Source organism: Macaca fascicularis, chromosome Y (genome assembly GCF_037993035.2).
Source record: "Macaca fascicularis isolate 582-1 chromosome Y, T2T-MFA8v1.1".
Lineage (NCBI taxonomy): Eukaryota > Metazoa > Chordata > Mammalia > Primates > Cercopithecidae > Macaca > Macaca fascicularis.
Genome location: NC_132903.1, coordinates 4,546,802 through 4,573,573, shown reverse-complemented (window position 1 = coordinate 4,573,573; position 26,772 = coordinate 4,546,802). Strand labels below are relative to the sequence as shown.

At 38.1% G+C, this 26,772-nt stretch overlaps 1 pseudogene; it reads left to right on the top strand.

The window, feature by feature from the left end:
• Positions 1 to 930: 930 nt before the first annotated feature.
• LOC141409564 (TGF-beta-activated kinase 1 and MAP3K7-binding protein 3-like) overlaps positions 931 to 26,772 on the top strand; it is a 38,249-nt pseudogene continuing 12,407 nt past the window's right edge.

Here is a 26,772-nt window from a genome sequence, read left to right as displayed (position 1 = left end):
GATGGTGTGTCTGGAGTTTGTTCTTTCAGATGGTCACATGTGTCCACAGTTTCTTCCTTCTGGTGGGTTCATGGTCGGGCTGACTTCAAGCGTGAAGCTGCAGACCTTTGTGGTCAGTGTTACAGCTCTTAAAGGCAGTGCGTCTGGAGTTGTTCATTCTTCCCAATTGGTTCGTGGTCTTGATGGCTTCAGGAGTGAAGCTGCAGATCTTCATGGTGAGTGTTACAGTTTATAAAATCAGTGCCCACGCAAAGAGTAAGCAGCAGCAACATTTATTGCAAAGAGCAAACGAACAAAGCCTTCATAGTATGAAAGCGTACCGCCGGGGCTTTCCACTGCCGTTTTGGGCAGCCTGCTTGTATTTCCTTATCTGGCCCCACCCACATCCTGCTGATTAGTTCATTTTACAGAGCGCTGATTGGTCCATAGAACAGGGTACTGATTGGTGTTTACAATCCTCTAGCTAGACATAAAAGTTCTCCAAATCCCCACTAGATTAGCTAGACACAGAACACTGATTGGTGAATTTACAAACATTGAGCTAGACACAGGGTGCTGATTGGTGTGTTTAAAAACCCTGTGCTAGACACAGAGTGCTGATTGGTGCATATACAATCCTCCAGCTAGACATAAAAGTTCTCCAAGTCCCCACTGACTCAGGAACACAGCTGGCTTCACCTAGTGGATCCCCCACCATGGCTGCAGGGGAGCCCCCCCAGCCAGTCCAGTGCCATGTGCCTGCACTCCTCAGTCCTTGGGTGGTCCATGGGAGGAAGTGCCACGGCAGAGCAGGAGGCCGCACGGGCCAGGGAGGCTAAGGCACGTGGCAGCCCACTGTGTGGGGGCCTGGGCGTGGCAGGCTGCAGGTCCCAAGCCCTTCCCTGCCCTTCCCAAGCCCTCAGGCAGCTGAGGCCCAGCGAGAATTCGCGCATGGCGCAGGCAGGTCAGCAGTGCTGTGGAACCGGGCACACCCTCTACAGCTGCTGGCCCTGGGCCGGTGGCACTGGCCAGCAGCTCCAAGTGTGGGGCCTGTGGAGCCCACACCTGCCAGAACTCATGCCAGCCAGTGAGCGCCAGGTGCAGTCCCAGTTCCCACCTGGGCTTCTCCCTTAACACCTCCCTGCAAGCAGAGGGAGCCAGCTCCAGCCTTGGCCAGCCCAGAGAGGGGCTCTCACAGTGCCCGGGCAGGCTGAAGGCCTCCTCACGCACAGCCAGAGTGGGCGCCAAGACCCAAGGAGGTGCCCAGAGTGAGCACGGGCTGTCAATATGCTGTCACCTCTCAACATTTTCTTGTTGACAACTAACTTGAATCCTTTGATCCTAAAATTTCTTTTTAATGTCTAGTTATTCTTCTTTTATTAGTATGGTTTTCAAAAATATTCAGAAAAAACCAGATCTTTGAATTATGATTATAGTCTTCTTAAACTTCACCTAATACTTTTCCATGTTATTTAGAAAGTATTTTAAAAGTACTTAGTGACAAGCTTTATAGGGAAAATATATATTGTTTTGAAGTTCTGACAATGTTGGGGTTTTTTGGTTTTTTTTGTTTTTTTTTTGTTTTTTTTTTTTGTGAGGTGGAGTCTCACTCTATTGCCAGACTGGAATGCAGTGGTGCAGTCTTGGGTCACTGCAACCTCCACTTCCCAGTGTCAGGCCTGTGAGCCCAAGCCTGCACGTACATATCCTGATGGCCTGAAGCAACTGAAGAACCACAAAGTAAGTGAAAATGGACAGTTCCTGCTTTAACTGATGACATTCTATCATGGTGATTTGTTCCTGGCCCACTCTAACTGATCAATTGATCTTCTTCTGGACAATGAGTATCAGAAGCTCCCCACTGAGCACCTTGTAACCCCTGCCCCTGCCCACAAGAGAAAAAAAACCCTTTGACTGTAATTTTCCACTACATACCCTGTAAGACTGCCCCACCCCATCTCCCTTTGCTGACTTCTTTTTTGGACTCAGTCCACCTGCACCCAAGTGATTAAAAAGCTTTATTGCTCACACAAAACCTGTTTGGTGGTCTCTTCACACAGATATATGTGACACCCAGGTTCAAGTGATTCTTCTGCCTCAGCCACTTGAGTAGCTGAGAATACAGGCATCCACCAGCATGTGGCACTATGCCCAGCTAATTTTTATATATTTAGTACAGATGGGGTTTCACCATGTTGGCCAAGATTGTCTCAATCTCCTGAATTCATGATCCACCTGCCTGAGCGTCCCAAAGTGCTGGGATTAACTGTACCCAGTCACAAAATCAATTCTTGAGCTTTAAGAGAATATGTTTTACAAAAGTTTATGTGACTTACCCTTCTTTTACTTCCCCCAGTATAGTACTTTACTTTTGACCTAACATTGTCTTTGACAATTACTGTATTATAATGGAAAGGATACTGGGAGTCAGGAAACTATCCAGTTACTTAAGTGCCTGTAGTCAAACTATGTAAATTTCTAGATATGTTTTTCTGCGTGTGTAAATGTGAAATTAATCAGAGTAGGCAATCCTTTAGGGCATAAAAATGTTTCATCCTAGAAAAAAGTAGTTGTTGCAATTTAAGAAATATGATAACTTTCTCATGTCATTTGAAAATCATGCAAATAAATCTGAGAAATAAATATTCTAAGATTAATAAAATAGTTTGTATTTCTCATTTTAGTAGAAAACTGTTTTATAAGACTTCTTAAATTCTTGAATGGAGAAATTTTTCTTGTGACTATTGTTGTACAAAATTTCTAATATTTTGGAGCCAGGCCTAATGCCCACACCTGTAATCCCAGCAACTCAGAAGCCTGAGTTATGAGGATCACTTGAACCCAGGAGTTTGAGCCTGTGGAGAGCTATGTTGTACCATGGCACTCTAGCTTGGGCAACAGAGGGAGCCCTCACACACACACACACATGCTTAACCATGAACACACACATAAATCATGAAAAATTTTGCCTTGCTGTGATTGTAAGATACAATGAATTTTTCTGAGTTTCTCTTCAAAGGTTTAGCCTGTTAACTGCCTTGTTCTTTGTTCCCAAACCTAACTTTCTTGTTCTACATGCCTGCTAGTTACTGTAAAAAGCCCACCCACTTCCTGACAGCTCTAATCAGTAACTCACATCTCTTCCCTTGGTTACATGTACCCATTGTTCCCCCAAAACTTCACATCTCACATGCTTCACCACTGTTCCTCATGTCCCTCTTTCCTTCCATATTTAGAAATATATTTGCAAGTAGCCAAGCAGGTCAGCTCAGATTGTGCAGTCCAACCCCAGCCCATGGGGAAGTGACAGAGGTAAGGACCATTCATCAGAGATAAAAATCCCCTGTTCTCCTTTGTTCCCTGTGCTCTTGCAATCTTGATTGATGTGAGTGGAACCCTTCTGCAGAGGTAAATTGCCTTGCTGAGAAAACTTTTGCCTGAGTTCTGGTTTCACTTTGCAGCACCAAGCATTTATTTCCAGAGCTTTTTTATATCCAACATGATGAATTGTTCTAAATGGATAATTTTAAACAATTCAAGTTAGTAAATGATTTTGAAAGAATACCAAGCCATTTCTTAATGGGAAAGAAAAATTCAAAACTCCAGATGCATGAGTTTTGTTAAAATAATAGAGATAAGTTTTACTGCTAAATTGCCCTAATTGTGGCAGAGTTGATAAAAATGTTGATTTTGTTGTTGTCATTGATTGTTTTGCTTAACTTAAATCTGTTGTAAGCATGAAGACAACTGAATTTAGGTAGTGGGGTAAATGTAGTTTTAAAAAGTGAAGACTGCTTTAGAATTTTGATTTTTTTACTTGGGATTTCATTGTAATTTTTTTTTTCCTTTTGGGTTTTTGAAAACTAAAGCATGGTAATTTTTATGTTTGCCAGTTTAAATATTAATAAAGGATGTTATTTATATAATGCAGCAATTGTGGTGAATCTAAGATTACTTCAGTATTTCAGTTTATAGAGATGTAACAAATGTAAAATTAGTCTTATACCTGGAATCAGAAAACTTGTTGAGAGACTATTTATTAGCAGTTTTTCCAGTGTTTGTAACATTTCTCTAGCAGTAGTGTAATGTAATATAAATCTGCTATACAAGTAAACTAATGTAAGTTAAGTGTTTGTAAAGTGTATGAATACTTTGATATCTTTTACGGGATCACTGAGTTTGAAGTTTTTTATGATGAAACCAGTATTTTTATTTACTCTAAGACAATTGAATTTTTCTGTTAGTCAAAGAGTGATTTTCCCTATTTTCAGTTTTTTTAGTATTAGTTTTTGTCATTTTTCCCTCTCAGAACAGTAATAACCTTGATGCCTGTTGCCAAGCCCTTTTCCAGGAGAGTAACAAATATTTATATTTGGAATACCATAGTCCAAATGACAAGATGAATAGAAATTACCATTTGTATATTAACTTGGGTATTCAGTCTTCTAGTGGTTATCACCCAGGAAATGCAGCTCAACTTAATGGTGGACAAATGCTGGTACATAGCTCAAGTGATGGGCATATTGATCTACACCAAAGAGTAGGTAAAATAGTGTATATATTTAGTTCAAAGACTAAGCTCCAGCTGTTGTAACTGCCACTTACAACTATAATTTAATTTTTATGATTGAACAGTACAGAAATGCAGGTATTCCTTCTTCACAGCCACCTCAACAGTCATTTTCCATGCAAATGGAAATGAATCTATCTGCTATGCAAAGATCTTCACTATCACCACCACCTCCTCCTCCTTCATTTGTACATATTCCTCAGTATAGTACAAATCCTGTTACCATTGCAGGATCTCAAAACCTTGCTTCTGGACAGATGGTACCAAGAGGTTTACAAATTCCAAGAAATATCTATGGTTCTCCTGCTTCTATTTGTGTGAGGCGCACCTGTCACAGTACGCCATGGCAGTCCTCACTACAGGGCCCACTGCCTCATTATAGCCAGTATGCTTTACCTGTTTATCCACATCAACAGAACTATCAGCCATCTCAGTATTCTCACAAACAGCAGATCTCTCAGTCAGCTTACCAGCCACCACCTACTTCTCAATGTTCTTCACCCTTCAGCTCTCCTCAGCATCAAGCACAGTCTTCCCAGTTGGGCCACCCAAGTGCTCATGTCTTCTTGCCACCTAGTCAGGACCTCCTGGCTGTCAGAAACAGTGAAATCATTCAGTAGCATGTATCCCATACACAACATTTAGCTCACCCAGAGGATTCATGAAAAGGATAAAAATTACAGTTGAACCTTCTCAAAGACCTGGAACAGCAGTTAATAGGAGTCTTTCACCCATCAGTAATCAACTTGCTTCATGGTAATTGGCATTTTCTCTATGCAGGCACTGTAACACCTTGAAGTTCTTCTTCAAGGGGAATGTATAGCCAATCAAAGCTTTCAATGAATGTGAATCCCATGCCCATTACATATACACAATGAAGTGGACCTTCGTGTGCCCTATCACAGTCTCCTCAGATAATACCACAACTATCTGCAGTTTTAAAAATTACTGTAGGTGGAGCAACAACTGAAAATATTTAAAATTTAGTGGACCAAAATGAATATTTGGCCAGAACCTATTCAGCCAATTTTAGTGACTCCAGGCCCTGGAGGAAAAAAAAAAAAGTCAGAAATATCAGAGTTCTAGTTCTGAATCAGATGACTATGCCTACATACAGGGTGAATTTTAATTGTTTTATGAAATTCGATCTTTGTGGTGAAGTGAAAAATTCTTATTCAAAATAAAAGTTATTTATATTCACTATTAAGTTTGTTTAATATTTATTAAATGTTGAACAACATAATTTATAAGGATAAGGCAAGTCCTTCAGAGTCATCTATAAATTTACTTACATACAAAGTCCTATACATTTTTCTTATGAAAAATCCAGCATGAGAAAACCTAAAACACTTCTCAGGATAATGAGAGAAAGATGCCAATGAGTCAAATGTATGTTGTCAAAAGTACAGACTTCAGAGAGGGGAAAATACATTTTTAGAGGGAGTATAATCTTCATCAAAGTGAAAGAATTTAAACTTTGGGGGAAAATAGTCCTGAAAGGGGTAACGATAATTATAAGGTAGAAGTGGAATTAGAATGAACATACTAATATGTGTGATATTGGGCCTTTTTAAAATATACACATAGTTTGAAAGAATCTGATTGAAAATATCACATAACTACATGGATGTATAGGTGCAGCAGTTACATTTTGGACTATCTAGTTCTATTCCATATAAGTAGGATAAAACTTGAAAGAAATTTGAGCAAATGCCAATTAAAGTTAGATGATAGGATTTCTTATTATTATTTTATACATAATTTCCAGGTAACTTTTTCAGTGTTATCCTCTGCAAGCGCCCTATCTTTAATGCTATAGAGCCTTGCTGTTACATCAACAAGCAAGGATGGAGACGTTAGCAAAGCAACTGCAACTTGAGAAAGGGGAGCTAGAGCTATTAAAGGCTGAAGTTAATGACATGGAGCATGACCTGATGCACAGATGGCTAAGAAGGGTCACCTGCACTACTGTGATCCCAACGGTAAGTGATTTATTGGAATGTATTGGAAGGAAGATGAGGATATTAACTGTCTAGGCAATTTTATTTTTTAGTATTTACTTCCTGCATAGTGGTTGAAAACAATGCTTTTTGTCACAATAACTTGATGGCTTATTTTGTGTGTGAGTGATTCTAGGCTCATTAGTGACTTCAGATACTGACACATATAATCAAGATACAACATATTATTTTTATAAATTGCTTTCATTAAAAATAGAAATGAAGACTGAAACTTGACCAAGATAGAGACTGGAGATATTATTTGTTATTCTCCTTGAATTTATTTCTTCTAGGCTTTTCTTTTTTGAGGGGGGTTCTTGCTCTGTTGCTCAGTCTGGAGTACAGTGGTGCGATCTTAGCTCACCGCAACTTCTGCCTCCTGGGTTCAAGTAATTCTCACATGAGCCTCTCAAGTAGCTGGGATTACAGGGGTGCTCCACCATGCCTGACTAATTTTTTTTATTTTTAATAGAGACAGTTTAACCATATTCACCAGACTGCTCTCGTACTCCTGACCTCAAGTGATCTATCCACCTCTGTCTTCCAAAGTGTTGAGATTACAAGCGTGAGCCGCTGCATCCAGCTTGAAGTTTAATATTCTTTTCCAATGAGTTAAAAAGAGACCAGCATGAATTTGAAAGATGTATTGCCATAAACTATTTTTAATGCTTCTGAATTTTATTTAATATAAGTAATTTTAAAAACTGGATTTTAGAGTATTGTTAAAATTTATAAGAGGAATTAGTCTAATGAAAATATTGGCCGGGCGCGGTGGCTCAAGCCTGTAATCCCAGCACTTTGGGAGGCCCAGGCGGGCGAATCACGAGGTCAGGAGATGGAGACCATCCTGGCTAACATGGTGAAACCCCATCTCTACCAAAAAATACAAAAAAACTAGCCTGCCGAGATGGCGGGCGCCTGTGGTCCCAGCTACTCGGGAGGCTGAGGCAGGAGAATGGCGTAAACCCGGGAGGCAGAGCTTGCAGTGAGCCAAGATCCGGCTACTGCACTCCAGCCTGGTGACAGAGTAAGACTCCGTCTCAAAAAAAAAAAAAAAAAAAGAAAAGAAAAGAAAAGATTAGGGGGATATATATTTTATGTGTTGGTTGATACTTATGAATTTTAAGTTCTTTTTTTTTTTTTTTTTTTTTTTTTGAGATGGAGTCTTGCTCTGTTGCCCAGGCTGGAGTGCAGTGGCGTGATCTTGGCTCACTGCAAGCTCCACCTCCCAAGTTCATGCCATTTTCCTGCCTCAGCCTCCCAAGTAACTGGGACGACAGATACCCTCCACCATACCTGGCTAACTTTTTTGTATTTTTTTTTAGTAGAGACGGGGTTTCATTGTGTTAGCCAGGATGGTGTCGATCTCCTGTCCTCATGATCCACCTGCCTCGCCCTCCCAAAGTGCTGGGACTATAGGCACGAGGCACCGTGCCTGGCTGAAGTTTAAGTTCTTAAGCAATTCATAGTTTTTAAAATACTTCCCAAAATCTTGTGACATCACAATATTTCTGTGATTGAACCTACCATTTCACCTTTCAACATTTACTCAACTAACATTTTTGCATACAGTTTTTGAATGAGGTACTGTGCTAAGTGCTTACAGCGTATCTGCTAGTTGGAAAAAGAGGTGCATCAACAGATAATTATAATACAGTATCGTAAGAGCTATGTATACTTATTGATATTGATAAACTATCATATCAGCTAGATGAATGTTTATCATTCAATCATTTTTCACTCCCTTATATTATTCCCTTGGCATAATGCCCTAAGCCTACATCCCTGCATATATAAATCCTGTTTATTCTTTCTTTGGGTCTTACCATAATCTCTACTTTTTTTTCAGGGCCCTTCCTCAAAGTAATCTGTCTGCCTGTACATACCCTCTGTCTATTTCTGTCCTTATCTCTCTCCTCTCATGGTCTTTATAACTTTAGAGAAATGGGCATATACACCAGGCCTTTTGTGGTATGTCTGCAGTATGCAGTTGTCTTCATTTAAAAATTTTGAACTGAGATTCATGGCTTCAGAGGGGACCTATGAATTCTGTGAAATTACATGCAAAATTTTGTGTGTTTCAATGTGACAGGGGTTTGTAACTTTCATCTGATTTTCGTAAGGCTATTAAATGAAAGGCATTGAGCAAGAGGAAGAGGTTAGGAACAACTGCCCTCAACTGTAGACAGTATTGCAATAGGAAGAAGGAAAGGTGAAGGCATTTTTGGAAGGGAAAAGAGTGTGAATTAGTGACTTGAAATCAAAACAGACTGAATTTCAGAAAGCAGTGAATATGATTCCCTGGCTCAAAAGTAAGATTTTTCAATGTCTTAACAAATATTAATATGCCTAATTTGAGGTTTTAGGACTTTATTGAATTGTCAGTAGGGAATCAGTGGAAGTTTTTGAGAAAGAGGCTTGAGTACAGGCATCTTCAACAACATAAAAATGCTGTTTCTAATAGTAACTAAATTTTAAACATTGATATCATTAACAGTTGTAAAATTAGAACTGTCTTCAAATGAAAGGTATCTTTTTGTTTGTTTTGTTTTTGAGACAGCCTTTCTCTGTCACCTAGGCTATAGTGAAGTGGTACAATCTCAGCTCACTGCAACCTCAGCCTCCTAGATTGAAGTGATTTTTGCACTTCAGCCACCTGAGTAGCTGGGATTCAAGGGATGTTCCACCATGCCCAGCCAATTTTTTTATTTTTAGTAGTGTTGGGGTTTCACCATTTGGCCAGGCTGATCTCAAACTCCTGGGCTCAAATGAACTGCCTGCCTCAGCCTCCCAAAGTGCTGGGATTGTAGGCGTGAGTCACCATACCTGGCTGAAAGACATCTTTAAAGATAAATGAAAGGCAGTATTAATGTAAATCAACTCTTCTTTTTTTCTCCATTTGAAATCTTAATTCAGTTGTCTCATTAGGAAAGACATTGAAGAATATAACCAATTTGGTAATCCACCTGTGTTCATTGAGCACTTTGAGTCCATTAAGTACCTGTATAAACAAATTTTCTTAGCCCAGAACTCACTTCTTTTAAAATAATCCTCTGAAATTGTTTTGCTAATGGCAAGCACTTACTATATGAAAATTTCTGCCAAATATGACCCTACTAAACTTTTTGTTGGTAGTAGGAAGCTATCTGATGCACAATGGGTTAGTGCTTCAAAATTATGAAAACAGTACTTATATTTTTATATTTTATATATATTTTATATTTATATTTTATTTATATGTCTCAGAGGTAGGATCTCTGTTGACCAGACCAGACCAGAGTGTTGTTAGTATAATCATAGCATGCTATAGTCTTGAACTCCTAGGCTTAAGCAGTCCTTCTACTGCAGCCTCATAAGTAGCTAGGAGTACTATATATTTTAATTTTTATTTATTTTTAATTAATCTAGTTTTGTAAAAATGTGGTGTCATTCTGTTACCCTGGCTGGTCTTGAACTCCTGGCCTTACAAGATCCTCCAAAAGCTCTGGGACTGTTTAGGTATGAGCCAGCATGTGTGGCCTGAAAATAGGATTTATATCAAAGTTTTTGTTTATGAGACTTCTTTAGACAATAGAAAAGAAAATGAGAGTTTTTTGAGGACACTACCATGCTGGACCATAATTTATTTATTTCATTGAGTTGAAATTCACGTCACAACTAACTTATTTTTAACTTTTTATTACAGAGAATTTCAAAGATACATAAAATTTCTAGAATAGTGTAATGAACTCTCATACCATTCAGCTTCAAAACTTAATTTATGTGGATAACAATATTTGGAAGATGAGAGATTTGAATGTCATTCCCAGGTTTTTCCACTTCTGGGCCCAAAGTAAAGTGAAGGACTATAGGGAGTGCATAGCTTGGGGGCAGTTTTAGATATTGGGTTTTAGAGTCAGATGAAAAATTAAATCCGACATCTACAATTTACATGTCACTGATATGTCCTTGAATAAGGTAACATTATACTTGTTTTATCCTATGAAATGTGCATGGTACAGTATTAATCTCATGAGAGTTTTGTTAGTATTATGTAACGTAATATACAAGACATTTAGCTCAATGCCTAACTTTGTAAAGATTCAGAAAAGTATAGGTTGCAAAATACTGGAAAAATCTTACCCATGTGAATCTGAAGCAAGTCTAAAATTTCTTTTCCTTTTAACTTTAGGAACATACATAATATAGGAATCTATTATGTGGGAATTAATCAGACAATAAAGCATTTAATCAGAATTCCCTTTTGGTTCATATAATTTTGGTAAACCCAATGCCTGCCAGTGCTGCTATGATACTGTGGAAAGGACGCGTACATAGGTTTTGGAGTTAAAATTGCTCTGGCACTCAGTGACTGTGTCCAATTTACCTATGTTTTATTTTTTCCATTTTTCAAGATAATATATACTTCACATATAATAATATTTTTATCAAGTAATTTTTCAGTAAATGCTGGGTAGCCTGATCTTTATCTTGCTCTTGTGTAGGGGTACCTAATAGAAAATTGACTTTTTTGTGCTAATCATACAGTATTAACTTCATGTTTTCAAACATTAATTTCTTAACAAGCAGTATTTTAAAAGTTAGTTACAAATACATTTACCTAATTTATTTGGAATATATGTATATGTCTAGCTATATATGTGGTTGCAGAAATGTATGCATAGCTGTGAATAATCTTTTTTAAAAATTATATGAAAGATGTGTAATAATCATCATTTCTCTCAATCTACCACTAAACCAAGCATTATATTAACTCCTGTGGAAGGTGTTAGCTCTTAAAAAGATTTGCATTCAGAACTTCTTATATAGGTCTGTATGAATTTATGAATGAAAAAATAATGTAAGACAGAAAGTCAGAAGTGCTGTTCAGCTAACTAAATTAAGTACCCTCAGAGATCCAAGAGAGAAATCCAAGTAACTGTAAATTACACAGTGAATCTTGAAACCCCTCCTCCATAAATACTTTTGATAATGGGTAGTTTCTATTGAGAGGCAGTTTTGTTTAATCAGAAGCTATGAAAAAAGATATAATATTATAAACAGTTAATTTAATGACTTCTAAGGAAGCAGGTTCTTCAACTACTTGACTTTTCTGATATATCCTAAAAAGAAAAGAACAGTTTTTCTTGCATATTCTGTGGAAGAGAACATTAGCTATGTAAGTGCTTTATATCTTTTGTTAAAGGGCAGGTATATGCTTCAAATTTTTTTCTGTATTACCTGGTAGCCAGACTTAAACATTTTATATGTTAATGGCTATATTTTTTATATGTTAATTACTCAGGGTTTTCCTTAAGTAATAAAACGATATGAACAGCAGTATTGACGTGTTAGTTGACTGTATATATGTGCATTTATTTCTGATCTATAGTTTATTCCATGGGCATATATCTGTCTTTATGCCAACATTATACTATTTTAATTACTGTAGTTTTGTAATATATTTTGCAAATAGAAGTACCCTTCTTCAAGCATTGTTTTCTTTATACTCAAGATCATTTTGGCTATCTGTGGTCTTTTATGGTTCCATATGAATTTTAGGATTTTGTTTTCTGTTTCTATTTTTTGTTTGTGTTTTTGAGACAGGGCTTCTCTCTGTCACTCATGCTGGAGTGCAGTGGTACAATCTTACCTCACTGCCACATTTACTCCCCAGGTTTGAGAGATCCTCATGTCTCAGCCTTCTCAGCTGAGACTACATTATTGCCATGCCAGGTAATTTTTTTTTTTTTTTGTATTTTTTAAAGAAATAAGGCTTCACCATATTGCCCAGCCTGGTCTTAAACTCGTGGGCTCAAGCAATCTGCCTGCCTTAGCCTCCCAAATTGTTGGGATAACAGGTGTGAGTCACCACACTTGTCTTATTTCTGTTTTAAAAAATGTTAATTTTTTCTAACTTTTTAGTTCAAGGGAACATGTGCAGGTTTGTTAACAAGGATACACTTGTATCATGGGGGTTTGTTATAAAGATTATTTTGTCATCCAGGTATTAAGCCTGGTACCCAAGCTGTTATTTTTCATAGTAATCTATCTATGATTCTATGTTTGTGGCATCAGTGACATGAGAATTTATAATATCTCCCTTTATTTCTAATTTTATTTGAGTCTTCTCTCTTTTAGTCTAGCTAAGATTTATCAGTATTGTTTATTTTAAAAAACCATAGTTTCATGTACTTTTCTGTATTGTTTCATTTTCTAACTTCTATTTATTTATCCTCTAATTTATGTTATTTCCATCTTCTGCCAACTTTGGGCATGGTTTGCTCTCCCCTTGCCTCCCTTAATAGTCCATGTATAAAGTTAGGGAGATTTTTTTTCCATTTTTTTAAGACAGAGTCTCACTCTGTTACTCAGATTTGAGTGCAGTGATACAGTCTCTGCTCTCTACAACCTTGGCCTCCTGGGGTCAAGCAATTCTCCTGCCTCAGCCTCCTGAGTGGCTGGGATTACAGGCCCATGTTATCATGCCCAGCTAATTTTTGTATTTTTAGTAAAGACAGGGTTTCACCATGTTGGCCAGGGTCATCTTGAATTCCTGACCTCAAGTGATCCACCCACCTTAGCCTCCCAAAATGATGGGATTACAAGTATGAGCCACTGTGCCTAGCCATTTTTTTCCTTTTAGAGCATATTTTATTGCTATAAACTTTCAAGTCATGCTTGAAAGTATTACTCTCTTTTTCTTACCGTTACAATGTAATATATTTCTTCATCCCATTACTTTATGTGTGTCTATTACTCTAAAGTGAGTGTCTTGTAGACAACTAATAATGGAGTTTTTTGTTTGTTTTAGCCACTGTACCTCATTTGATTGAGGAGTTTAGTCCATTCATGTTTAAAGGTGTTAACAGGAAGGACTTACTCTTCTCTCTCTCTTTTTAAAATTGTTTCTGTCTTGGTTTCTTTTGTTCCTCTTTTCTTCTGTTGCTAATTTCCTTTATTTATTTATTTATTTATTTATTTATTTATTTATTTATTTGGTAGAGATACTCCTTGATACCTTCCTCTTTTGCTTTTGTGTATCACCTATAGGGTTTTTTCTTGTAGGAAAAATGGGGTTGACATATAACATCTTATAACATTCTATTTTAAGTTGACTTCAATCACATCCAAATTCTACACATTTCTCCTTCCATGGTAATATTTTTGTCAAAATTATATCCATTAAATTTTTGTAGTTATATTTTAAAGTACTGTTATCTCAGCTTATGGAGCTAGAGAGTAAAAGAATGGTTATCAGAGGCAGGAAATGGTAATTTGGAGTGGTGTGGAAGAGAGCTGGGGATAGTTCATGAGTATCCAAACAAAACAAAAGGAAACAAAAATAGAAAGAATGAACAAGACCTATTATTTGATGACACAACAGAGTGATTTGGTCAATAATAATATAATTATACATTTAATAATAAACAAGAGAGTATAACTTGATTGTTTGTAACACCAAGGATAAATGCTTGAGGGAATGTATACCCCATTTTATGCATTGCATGCCTATGTCAAAATATTTCATCTACTCCATAAACATGCATCTACTATATGCCTACAAAAATTAAAATTAACAATTAAAAAATGTCATATTTAACTTTACATTAAAATTAAAAGTGATTTGCATACTAACATTATAGTATTATTTATTCTGTATTTGTTTATGTTTTTACCTTAGGATTTACTTTTATACATTCCTATCTTTGTGGGGTTTTTTATTTGTTTGTTTTACTGTTTAGATCATCCTTTAATTTTAACTTAAAAAACTAGTAGTAGGTATCTAGTGGTAATGAATTCCCTTTACTTTTGTCTTTGTTTCTGTGTCTGTTTATTTTGGAATATTTTTATCTCTTTTATTTTTTGTTTATTTTTATCTTTTGGATTTTAAGCAACACTTATTTATTAGTTCACAGTCCAGTAGGTCAGAAATCTGGCACAGTGTGGCTGCTCTCTGCTCAATGTATCAGGTGCTGGGAGGCTGAAATCAAGGCATCAGCCAGCTGGGTTCTCCTGTAGAGGCTCTAGGAGAAAATTTGCTTCCAAGCTCATTCTTGTTGGTGGAATTTAGTTCTGGCTTCCCTTATACAACTAGTTGGAGAAAATTCTGTCCTTTTAAGGAGCTCATATGATTAGGTAGGATTACCTAGATACTTGTCCTACCTCAAGATCAACAACCATAATTATATGTGCAAAATCCCATTACAGCAGTATCTAGATTAGAGTTTGGTTGAATAATGGGAAGAAAGTTTATGTGTATCAGGGGCTCGGGGTCTCCGGGGCTATAATGGTTAATTTTATGTGCAACTTTACTGGGCCACAGGATGCCCAGATATGTGGTCAAACATTATTCTGAGTATTTCTTGAGGATGTTTTTGATATTTTAACATGTAAGTCAATAGACTACAGTAGATTGCCCTCTCTAATATAGGTGGGCCTCATCCAATCAGTGAAAGGCTTGAATAAAACAAAAGACTGTTTCTTTCTTGAAAAAGAGGGAATTTCTTTTGCCTCAATGCCTTCAGGCTGGAACTTTTTTTTTTTTTTCTTTCCTGACTCAAACTGAAACAAACGTCAGCTCTTGCTGGGCTCAAGCCTACCAGACATCAAACTGGAACTATGTCATTGGCCCTGGTTCTTAGATCTTTGAACTTGGACTGCAAACATACCATCTTCTTTGCTGGGTTTTCAGTTTCCCAACTACAGATCTTGGGACTCATCAGGCTCCATAGTCATGTAGCCAGTTCCTTTTAATAAATCTCTGTATGTCTTTGTCTCTTTCTCTCTGTACATATATGTATATGTCTTCTATTAGTTCTCTTTTTCTGAAATAGGGGCCTTCTTAGAATCTGCCTACCATACAAGGGAATCAAAATTCTTTTTCTTTCTTTTTCTTTTTAATACTTTAAGTTCTAGGGTACATGTGCGCAACATGCAGGTTTGTCACATACATATACATGTGCCATGTTGGTGTGCTGCACCCATTAACTCATCATTTATATTAGGTATATCTCTTAATGCTATCGCTCCCCCCCTCCCCTCCCCATGACAGGCCCTAGTGTGTGGCGTTGCCCACCCTGTGTCCAAGTGTTCTTATTGTTCAATTCCCACCTGTGAGTGAGAACATGCAGTGTTTGGTTTTCTGTCCTTGTGATAGTTTACTCAGAATGATGATTTCCAGCTTCATCCATGTCCTTACGAAGGACATGAACTCATCCTTTTTTATGGCTGCATAGTATTCCATGGTGTATATGTGCCACATTTTCTTAATCCAGTCTATCATTGATGGACATTTGGGTTGGTTCCAAGTCTTTGCTATTATGAATAGTAATGTAATAAACATTTGTGTGCATGTGTCTTTATAGCAGCATGATTTATAATCCTTTGGGTACGTACCCAGTAATGGGATGGCTGGGTCAAATGGTGTATCTAGCTCTAGATCCTTGAGGAATCGCCACACTGTCTTCCACAATGGTTGAGCTAGTTTACACTCCCACCGACAGTGTAAGTGTTCCTATTTCTCCACATCCTCTCCAGCACCGTTGTTTCCTAACTTTTTAATCTCCATTCTAACTGGTGTGAGATGGTATCTCATTGTGGTTTTGATTTGCATTTCTCTGAGGACTAGTGATGAACAGCATTTTTTCATGTGTCTGTTTGCTGCATAAATGTCTTCTTTTGAGAATTGTCTATTCATATCCTTTGCCCACTTTTTGATGGGGTTGTTTGTTTTTTTCTTGTAAATTTGTTTGAGTTCTTTGTAGGTTCTGGATATTAGCCCTTTGTCAGATGAGTAGATTGCAAAAATTTTCTCCCATTCTGTAAATTGCCTGTTCACTCTGATAGTAGTTTCCTTTGCTGTGCAGAAGCTCTTTAGTTTAATTAAATCCCATTAGTCAATTTTGACTTTTGTTGCCGTTGCTTTTGGTGTTTTAGACATGAAGTCCTTGCCCATGCCTGTGTCATGAATGGTATTGCCTAGGTTTTCTTCTAGGGTTTTTATAGTTTAGGTCTAACATTTAAGTCTTTAATCCTGAATGGTATTGCCTAGATTTTCTTTTAGGGTTTTTATGGTTTTAGGTCTAACATTTAAGTCTTTAATCCATCTTGAATTAATTTTCATATAAAGTGTAAGGAAGGGATCCAGTTTCAGCTTTCTACATATGGTTAGCCAGTTTTCCCAGAACAATTTATTAAATGGAAAATCCTTTCCCCATTTCTTGTTTCTCTCAGGTTTGTCAAAAATAAGATGGTTATAGATGTGTGGTATTATTTCTGAGGGCTCTGTTCTGTTCCATTCGTCTATATCTCTGTTTTGGTACCAGTACCATGTTGTTTTGGTTACTGTAGCCTTGTAGTATAGTTTGAAGTCAGGTAGCATGATGCCTCCAGCCTTCCTCTTTTGGTTTAGGATTGTCTTGGCAATGCGGGGTGTTTTTTGGTTCCATATGAACTTTAAAGTAGTTTTTTCCAATTCTGTGAAGAAAGCCATTTGTAGATTAATGGGAATGGCACTGAATTTATAAATTACCTTGGGCAGTATGGCCATTTTCACAATATTGATTCTTCCTATCCATAAGCATGGAATGTTCTTCCATTTGTTCGTGTTCTCCTTTCTTTCTTTTTTTTTTTTTTTAAACACAAAATGAAGTTTATGTCTTCATTAAAAAATCCACTTTAGATAAAAATATAAATGTAATATAATAAACACTAGATATCTCACATAAGACAGCCTGAAATTACTAAAATTTCTATTTATTCTTTAGTCCCACTGTTTATACATGAATAAATGTATGCTATAAATATGTTCATACTAAATATATATTCATATAAAATCAATTCAGCTAATCACAAACCATATATTTCTGTCTCATCTCAGAAACATATAGTAAGATATAGACTACAGTAGTTGCCAAATCAACTTTTTTCTTTTCAAAGAAATAGCTGTGTTCCTCTCAATAAGGCACATGGTTTCTGATTGTAAGGAACCAAGGATATGAGTCCTTATATATATCTTTATATATATAAGATATAAATATATAATGGAAACTGTAAAAGATATATCTCTTACATATCACAAAAATTTTTTTTAAATTTAGTTTCATTTTTCTCTCCCTCTACAAAAAAGGTCCGAATCAATGAAAAAATCCCATCCAGAACTATACTCTCCTCCCCAGAACCCCCCCACAAAGCAAAAAACAAAAAACAATTTTGTTCATATATTTCCCTTGAGGTCTTAATTGGTTTAGTCTGTAGAATTTCCTTTTGGGTGACATTATCAGAAGAAATTACCCTGTATCATTACCTATGGTCAATGAACTTTGACAGGCCTTCCTTCTCGCTTGTCTGCATCTGAGTAGAGGTTGCAAGCAATTCTCTGAGACAGGAAGGTGTCGTCTAGACACGACCCTTTGAAGTTTCTTTTACTTCCATCTTCAGCTCACTGAAATTTCATTTTTGGGGGTCATCAACCTTAACCACTCAGAGCTCAATGATGCTGCTTTAATTATTATAACCATTTACTGTACTACTCTGTACAAGAGGAAAAAGTCTGACTGGCTATGGAATTTGCCTGGAATTCATTCAGTGTCAGCCTTCCAGGGAGAAAGACAGAGTGAAGCTGGGAAGAGGACTTTGCAAATCGGAAAAGTCCACGTGAAGGGAGTTTATCTCGGTCGGGATAGAAATTTTTCGTTTGTTTTTCTGAGGAACAGAACATCTCATTGCAAATTTGCAGTTTAAAATGGGTAATAATCAATAGTGACAGAAAAAAAGGTGCTCCAGACATTTTCTTAACTAATTTTAAAAGCTTGCATTGTTGTAATTTTATTCTTTTTACATTACCCTCATAAAGCAATGTAGTTAATTTTTTTGACACTACATTGGGCAGAGTTTCAAAAGAATTAATATTTGTCCCTTTAAGAAAAATGCTCATTCCCCTCAATGTGCCCTATTTTCTCTAATGGATAGAGTAGATTGGGGATAAAGGTCTGATATTTTTGTCTTTAAGATAGTCCTTGGCTTATTCATCTTAAGTGTAATATTAAAGAAGTGGTAACTTTAATAGACTCTGAAATTCCTTCAGAGTTTTTTTTTTTTTTTAAATATTTTGAGTTCTAGGGTACATGTGCATAATGTGGAGGTTTGTTACATATGTATCCTTGTGCCATGTTGGTGTGCTGCACCCATCAACTCGTCAGCACCCATCAACTCGTCATTTACATCAGGTATAACTCCCAATGCAATCCCTCCTCCCTCCCCCCTCCCCATGATAGGCCCCGGTGTGTGATGTTCGCCTTCCCAAATCCAAGTGATCTCATTGTTCAGTTCCCACCTATGAGTGAGAACATGCGGTGTTTGGTTTTCTGTTCTTGTGATAGTTTGCTAAGAATGATGGTTTCCAGCTGCATCCATGTCCCTACGAAGGACACAAACTCATCCTTTTTTATGGCTGCATAGTATTCCATGGTGTATATGTGCCACATTTTCTTAATCCAGTCTGTCACTGATGGACATTTGGGTTGATTCCCAGTCTTTGCTATTGTGAATAGTGCCGCAATAAACATATGTGTGCATGTGTCTTTATAGCAGCATGATTTATAATCCTTTGGGTATATACCCAGCAATGGGATGGCTGGGTCATATGGTACATCTAGTTCTAGATCCTTGAGGAATTTCCATACTGTTTTCCATAATGGTTGAACTAGTTTACAGTCCCACCAACAGTGTAAAAGTGTTCCTATTTCTCCACATCCTCTCCAGCACCTGTTGTTTCCTGACTTTTTAATGACTGCCATTCTAACTGGTGTGAGATGGTATCTCATTGTGGTTTTGATTTGCATTTCTCTGATGGCCAGTGATGATGAGCATTTTTTCATGTGTCTGTTGGCTGTATGAATGTCTTCTTTTGAGAAATGTCTGTTCATATCCTTTGCCCACTTTTTGATGGGGTTGTTTGTTTTTTTCTTGTAAATTTGTTTGAGTTCTTTGTAGGTTCTGGGTATTAGCCCTTTGTCAGATGAGTAGATTGCAAAAATGTTCTCCCATTCTGTAGGTTGCCTGTTCACTCTGATGGTAGTTTCTTTTGCTGTGCAGAAGCTCTTTAGTTTAATTAGATCCCATTTGTCAATTTTGGCTTTTGCTGCCATTGCTTTTGGTGTTTTAGACATGAAGTCTTTGCCCATGCCTATGTCCTGAATGGTACTACCTAGGTTTTCCTCTAGGATTTTTATGGTATTAGGTCTAACATTTAAGTCTCTAATCCATCTTGAATTAATTTTCGTATAAGGAGTAAGGAAAGGATCCAGTTTCAGCTTTCTACTTATGGCTAGCCAATTTTCCCAGCACCATTTATTAAATAGGGAATCCTTTCCCCATTTCTTGTTTCTCTCAGGTTTGTCAAAGATCAGATGGCTGTAGATGGGTGGTATTATTTCTGAGGACTCTGCTCTGTTCCATTGGTCTATATCTCTGTTTTGGTACCAGTACCATGCTGTTTTGGTTACTGTAGCCTTGTAGTATAGTTTGAAGTCAGGTAGCGTGATGCCTCCAGCTTTGTTCTTTTGACTTAGGATTGTCTTGGAGATGCGGGGTGTTTTTTGGTTCCATATGAACTTTAAAGCAGTTTTTTCCAATTCTGTGAAGAAACTCATTGGTAGCTTGATGGACATGGCATTGAATCTATAAATAACCTTGGGCAGTATGGCCATTTTCACTATATTGATTCTTCCTATCCATGAGCATGGTATGTTCTTCCATTTGTTTGTGTCCTCTTTTATTTCACTGAGCAGTGGTTTGTAGTTCTCCTTGAAGAGGTCCTTTACATCCCTTGTAAATTGGATTCCTAGGTATTTTATTCTCTGAAGCAATTGTGAATGGGAGTTCATTCATGATTTGGCGCTCTGTTTGTCTGTTACTGGTGTATAAGAATGCTTGTGATTTTTGCCATCGATTTTGTATCCTGAGACTTTGCTGAAGTTGCTTATCAGCTTAACGAGATTCTGGGCTGAGATGATGGGGTTTTCTAAATATACAATCATGTCGTCTGCAAACAGGGACAATTTGACTTCCTGTTTTCCTAACTGAATACCCTTATTTCTTTCTCCTGCCTGTTTGCCCTGGCCATAACTTCCAACAGAATATTGAATAGGAGTGGTGAGAGAGGGCATCCCTGTCTTGTGCCAGTTTTCAGATGGAATGCTTCAAGTTTTTGCCCATTCAGTATGATATTGGCTGTGGGTTTTCATAAATAGCTCTTACTATTTTGAGATATGTTCCATCAATACCGAATTTATTGAGAGTTTTTAGCATGAAGGGCTGTTGAATTTTGTCAAAGGTCTTTTCTGCATCTATGGAGATAATCATGTGGTTTTTGTCTTTGGTTATGTTTATATGCTGGATTACGTTTATTGATTTGCCTATGTTGAACCAGTCTTGCATCCCAGGAATGAAGCCCAATTGATTGTGGTAGATAGGCTTTTTGATGTGCTTCTGGATTCGGTTTGCCAGTATTTTGTTAAGAATTTTGCATCGATGTTCATCAGGGATATTGGTCTAAAATTCTCTTTTTTTGTTGTGTCTCTGCCAGGCTTTGGTATAAGGATGATGTTGGCCTCATAATATGAGTTAGGGAGGATTCCATCTTTTTCTATTGATTGGAATAATTTCAGAGGGATTGGTAACAGCTCCTCCTTGTACCTCTGGTAGAATTTGACTGTGAATCTGTCTAGTCCTGCACTTTTTTTGGTTGGTAAGTTATTAATTATTGTCTCAATTTCAGAGCCTGTTATTGGTCTAGTCAGGAATTCAACTTCTTCCCGTTTTAGTCTTGGGAGAGTGTATGTGTCCAGAAATTTATTCATTTCTTCTATGTTTTCTAATTTATTTGTGTAGAGGTGTTTATGGTATTCTCTGATGGTAGCTTGTATTTCTGTGAGGTTGGTGATGATATCTCCTTTATCATTTTTTATTGCATCTATTTGATTCTTCTCTCTTTTCTTCTTTATTAGTTTTGCTAGCAGTCTATCAGTTTAGTTGACCTTTTCAAAAAACCAGCTCCTGGATTCCTAGATTTTTGAAGGGTTTTGTCTCTATCTCCTTGAGTTCTGCTCTGATCTTACTTATTTCTTGCCTTCTGCTCGCTTTTGAATATGTTTGCTCTTGCTTCTCTAGTTCTTCTAATTGTGATGTTAGGATGTCAATTTTAGATCTTTCCTGCTTTCTCTTGTGGGCATTTAGTGCTATAAATTTTCCTTTACACACTGCTTTAAATGTGTCCCGGAAATTCTGATATGTTGTATCTTGGTTCTCATTGGTTTCAAAGAACATCTTTATCTCTGCCTTCATTTTGTTATGTACCCAGTAGTCATTCAGGAGCAGGTTGTTCAGTTTCTATGTAGTTGAGCGGTTTTGATTGAGTTTCTTAGTCCTGAGTTCTAGTTTGATTGCACTGTGGTCTGAGAGACAGTTTGTTATAATTTCTGTTCTTTTACATTTGCTGAGGAGTGCTTTACTTCCAACTGTGGCCAATTTTGGTCAAGTGCAATGTGGTGAAGAATGTATATTCTGTTGATTTGGGGTGGAGAGTTCTGTAGATGTCTATTAGGTACTCTTGGTGCAGAGATGAGTTCAATTCCTCGATATCCTTGTTAACTTTCTGTCTCATTGATCTGTCTAATGTTGACAGTGGGGTGTTGAAGTCTCCCATTATTATTGTGTGGGAGTCTAAGTCTCTTTGTAAGTCTCTAAGGACTTGCTTTATGAATCTAGGTACTCCTGTTGGGTGCATATATATTTAAGATAGTTAGCTCTTCTTCTTGAATTGATCTCTTTACCATTACGTAATGGCCTTCTTTGCCTCCTTTGATCTTCGTTGGTTTAATGTCTATGTTATCAGAGACTGGGATTGCAACCCCTCCCTTTTTTGGTTTTCCATTTGCTTGGTAGATCTTCCTCCATCCCTTTATTTTGAGTCTATGTGTATCTCTGCATGTGAGATGGGTCTCCTGAATACAGCATACTGATAGGTCTTGACTCTTTATCCAATTTGCCAGTCTCTGTCTTTTAATTGGAGAATTTAGCCCATTTACATTTAAGGTTAATATTGTTATGTGTTAATTTGATCCTGTCATTATGATGTTAGCTGGTTATTTTGCCCGTTGGTTGATGCAGTTTCTTCCTAGCATTGATGGTCTTTACATTTTGGCATGTTTTTGCAGTGGCTGGTACTGGTTTTTGCAGTGGCTGGTACTGGTTGTTCCTTCAGAAGCTCTTGTAAGGCAGGCCTGGTGATGACAAAATCTCTCAGCATTTGCTTGTCTGTAAGGGATTTTATTTCTCCTTCACTTATGAAACTTTGTTTGTCTGGATATGAAATTGTGGGTTGAAAATTCTTTTCTTTGAGACTGTTGAATATTGGCCCTCACTCTCTTCTGGCTTGTAGAGTTTCTGCCAAGAGATCTGCTGTTAGTCTGATGGGCTTCCCTTTGTGGGTAACCTGACCTTTCTCTCTGGTTGCCCTTAACATTTTTTCCTTCATTTCAACTGTGGTGAATCTGACAATTATGTGTCTTGGAGTTGCTCTGCTCAAGGAGTATCTTTGTGGCATTCTCTGTATTTCTGGAATTTGAATGTTGGCCTGCCTTGCTAGGCTGGGGGAGTTCTCCTGGATGATATCCTGCAGAGTGTTTTCCAACTTGGTTCCATTCTCCCTGTCACGTTCAGATACAGCAATCAAACGTAGATTGGTCTTTTCACATAGTCCCATATTTCTTGGAGGCTTTGTTCATTTCTTTTTACTCTTTTGTCTCTAAACTTCTCTTCTTGTTTCATTTCATTAATTTGATCTTCAATCACTGATACCCTTTCTTCCAGTTGATCAAATTGATTATTGAAGCTTGTTCATTTGTAACATAGTTCTTTTGCCATGGTTTTCAGTTCTCTCGGTTCATTTAAGGACTTCTCTACGTTAGTTATTCTAGTTAGCCATTCGTCTAATCTTTTTTCAGGGTTTTTCACGTCTTTGCAATGGGTTCAAACTTCCTCCTTTAGCTCAGAGAAGTTTGATTGTCTGAAGGCTTCTTCTCTCAACTCGTCAAAGTCATTCTCTGTCCATCTTTGTTCCATTGTTGGCAATGAGCTGCATTCCTTTGGAGGGGGAGAGGTGCTCGATTTTTAGAATTTTCAGCTTTTCTGCTCTGTTTTCTCTATATTTGTGGTTTTATCTACCTTTGATCTTTGATGATGGTGATGTACAGATGGGGTTTTGTTGTGGATGTCCTTTCTGTTTGTTAGTTTTCCTTCTAACAGTCTGCAGGTCTATTGGGGTATGCTTGAGGTCTACTCCAGACCCTCTTTTCCTGGATATCAGCAGCAGATGCTGCTGAAGAGTGAATATTACTGAACAGCATATGTTGCTGCCTGATCTTTCCTCTGGAAGCTTCATCTCAGAGGGGTACCCGGCCATGTGAGATGTGGGCTGTCAGTCTGCCCCTGGTGGGGGGTGTCTCCCAGTTAGGCTACTGGGGGTCAGGGACCCACTTGAGCAGGCAGTCTGTCCATTCTCAGATCTCAGACTCCATGCTGGGAGAACCATTACTCTCTTCAAAGCTGTCAGACAGGGACATTTACATCTGCAGAGGTTTCTGCTGCCTTTTGTTTGGTTATGCCCTGTCCCCATAGGTGGAGTCTACAGAGGCAGGCCAGCCTTGAGCTGTGGTGCACTCCACCCAGTTCGAGCCTCCTGGCCACTTTGTTTACCTACTCAAGCCTCAGCAATGGCAAGCACCCCTCCCCTAGCCCCGCTGCTGCCTTGCAGTTAGATCTCAGACTGCTGTGCTAGCAATGAGGGAAGGTCTGTGGGCATGGGACCCTCTGAGCGAGACACGGGATATAATCTCCTGGCGTACCATTTGGTAAGACCCTTGGAAGAATGCAGTATTAGGGTGGGAGTGACCTGATTTTCCAGGTGCTCTGTGTCACAGTTTCCCTTGGCTAGGAAAGGGAATTCCCTTCCCCTATGTGCTTCCCAGGTGAGTCAATGCCTTACCCTGCTTTGGCTCTCGCTCAGTGGGCTGTACCCACTGTCCTGCATCCACTGTCTTACATGCCCCAGTGAGCTGAACCTGGTACCTCAGTTGGAAATGCAGACATGAACCGTCTTCTGTGTCACTCATGCTGGGAGCTGTAGCCTGGAGCTGTTCCTATTCAGCTATCTTGGAACCAACCCTATCTCTTTTATTTTATTTTTATTTTTATTTTTATTTTTATTTTTATTTTTATTTTTTGAGATGGAGTCTTGCTCAGTCCCCCAGGCTGGAGTGTGGTGGTGTAATCTTGGCTCACTGCAAGCTCCACCTCCCAGGTTCATGCCATTCTCCTACCTCAGCCTCCCAGGTAGCTGGGACTACAGGCACCCGCCACTACACCCAGCTAATTTTTTTTGTATTTTCAGTAGAGATGGGGTTTCACCGTGTTAGCCAGGATGGTCTCGATCTCCTGACCTCATGATCCACCTGTCTCAGCCTCCCAAAGTGCTGGGATTACAGATGTGAGCCACCACGCCCAGCCATCTCTTTTATTTTTGAAGGACAATTTTCCTCAAGATAGGGGTTTTGGTTGGCAAGTTATATCCTTTTTTTGCATTTATTATCCTATTTCTTTCTGGCTTGCAAAACTTGTTTGAAGAAATCTGTTTGTGACGTTACAAAATGAATATGTCCCTTTTCTCTTGTTACTTTTAACATTCTCTATTGGTCCTTTGACAGTTTGATTGTACTGTGTCTTAGCATAGACCTCTCTAGATTCCTCATCCTTGGGATCCCTTGCACTTCATGAATCAGGATTTCTATTTACCTCTCCAGTTCCTGGAAAGTTTTGCCATTATTTCTTTAAGCTTTCTGTCCCATTCTCTTTCTCTTCTAAAACTCTTAGAACTTGTATGTTGATTCATTTTATGTTGTCCCTCCAGTCCCCTAGGCTTCCTTCACTCTTTGCTTTTTATTCCTCTGACTGGATAATTTACAAACATCTGTCTTCAAGTTTGCTAATTTTTTTGTTTGGTCTTCTCTGCTGTAGAATCTCTATATTCAGTTTTATAGTTGAGTTATTGTATTCTTCAGCTGAAGAATATCTTGTTCTTTTTATGGCTTCTATCTCTCTGTTGACATGGTGATTTTGTTAATGCATCATTTTTCTTGTTTCATTTAGTTGCCCAGCCATATTCACTTGTAGCTTACTGAGTTTTGAATTTACAGTAAATGATGATTATTTTGAATTTTTGTTAGGCCATTCATAGATCTTCAGTTAATGGAGATCACTTATTTGCTTGTGCCATATATCCCTCATTGTATTTCTTGTAATTTTGCATTGGTGTTTGTGCATTTGAAGAAAATAAACTATCTTTCCCAGCATTTACAGATGAATTTGGCAGAGAAATATCTTTACCAATCAGACTGGCTAAAGATTCTAGGAACCTCTCAAATTGTTTCTATAGATGTACACAGTTGGTTTTGCTCCCTCACTCATGGGGAGCAATATCAGACTTGTATGCCTTCTTTTAAACTTACAGCGCTTGACAGTCTGCAATGAATATACAGTGCTCTATAGTCTGCAGTGAAAAGCGGGAAATATCTTTCCCCACTTTTCCCTAGGACAGCGCACTGAAAGACCAGGATGTTGGATTCATATTCCAGACTTCTCCCTTGTTCTTGAAGAAGTCTCAGAATTATGTGCCATCTCCCAATCTTGCAGAACCATGTTGGGTAGAGAAAGCCACCCAATCCTTTGGGTGCACCGAAAGACCAAGATGTTGAATGAACACTCCACTCTTTTTTTTTCCTCCTGGGGGATGAGGAATGTCTCACATAGTGTGCCATGTTTTCCCAATCTCAACAAGCTGTGCAAGTATTGAAAGCTGCCACCCATTTTCTTTTTTCTTATCTGCCCCCAGGCATTTGAACTATGCCATTTTCCTCAGTGTTCCAGGTGAGGTGATGCAGAAACAAATCCTTTGGGCAGTGCCCCTAAAAAGGCAGGGTTTAGGATACATACTCCACTCTCCTTCACCCCCTCTCCCATCACACACACACACATACACACACACAGGAGAAGTCATGGGCTAGTGGGATCTCTTTTGGCAGTGCAGAATGAGGAGAGGCGTTTTTCTGGGGTACTGCACATTCTTCACTTGATTACGAACTGCTCATAAAGGTATTTTTATACATATATTGTCCAACTGGTGTG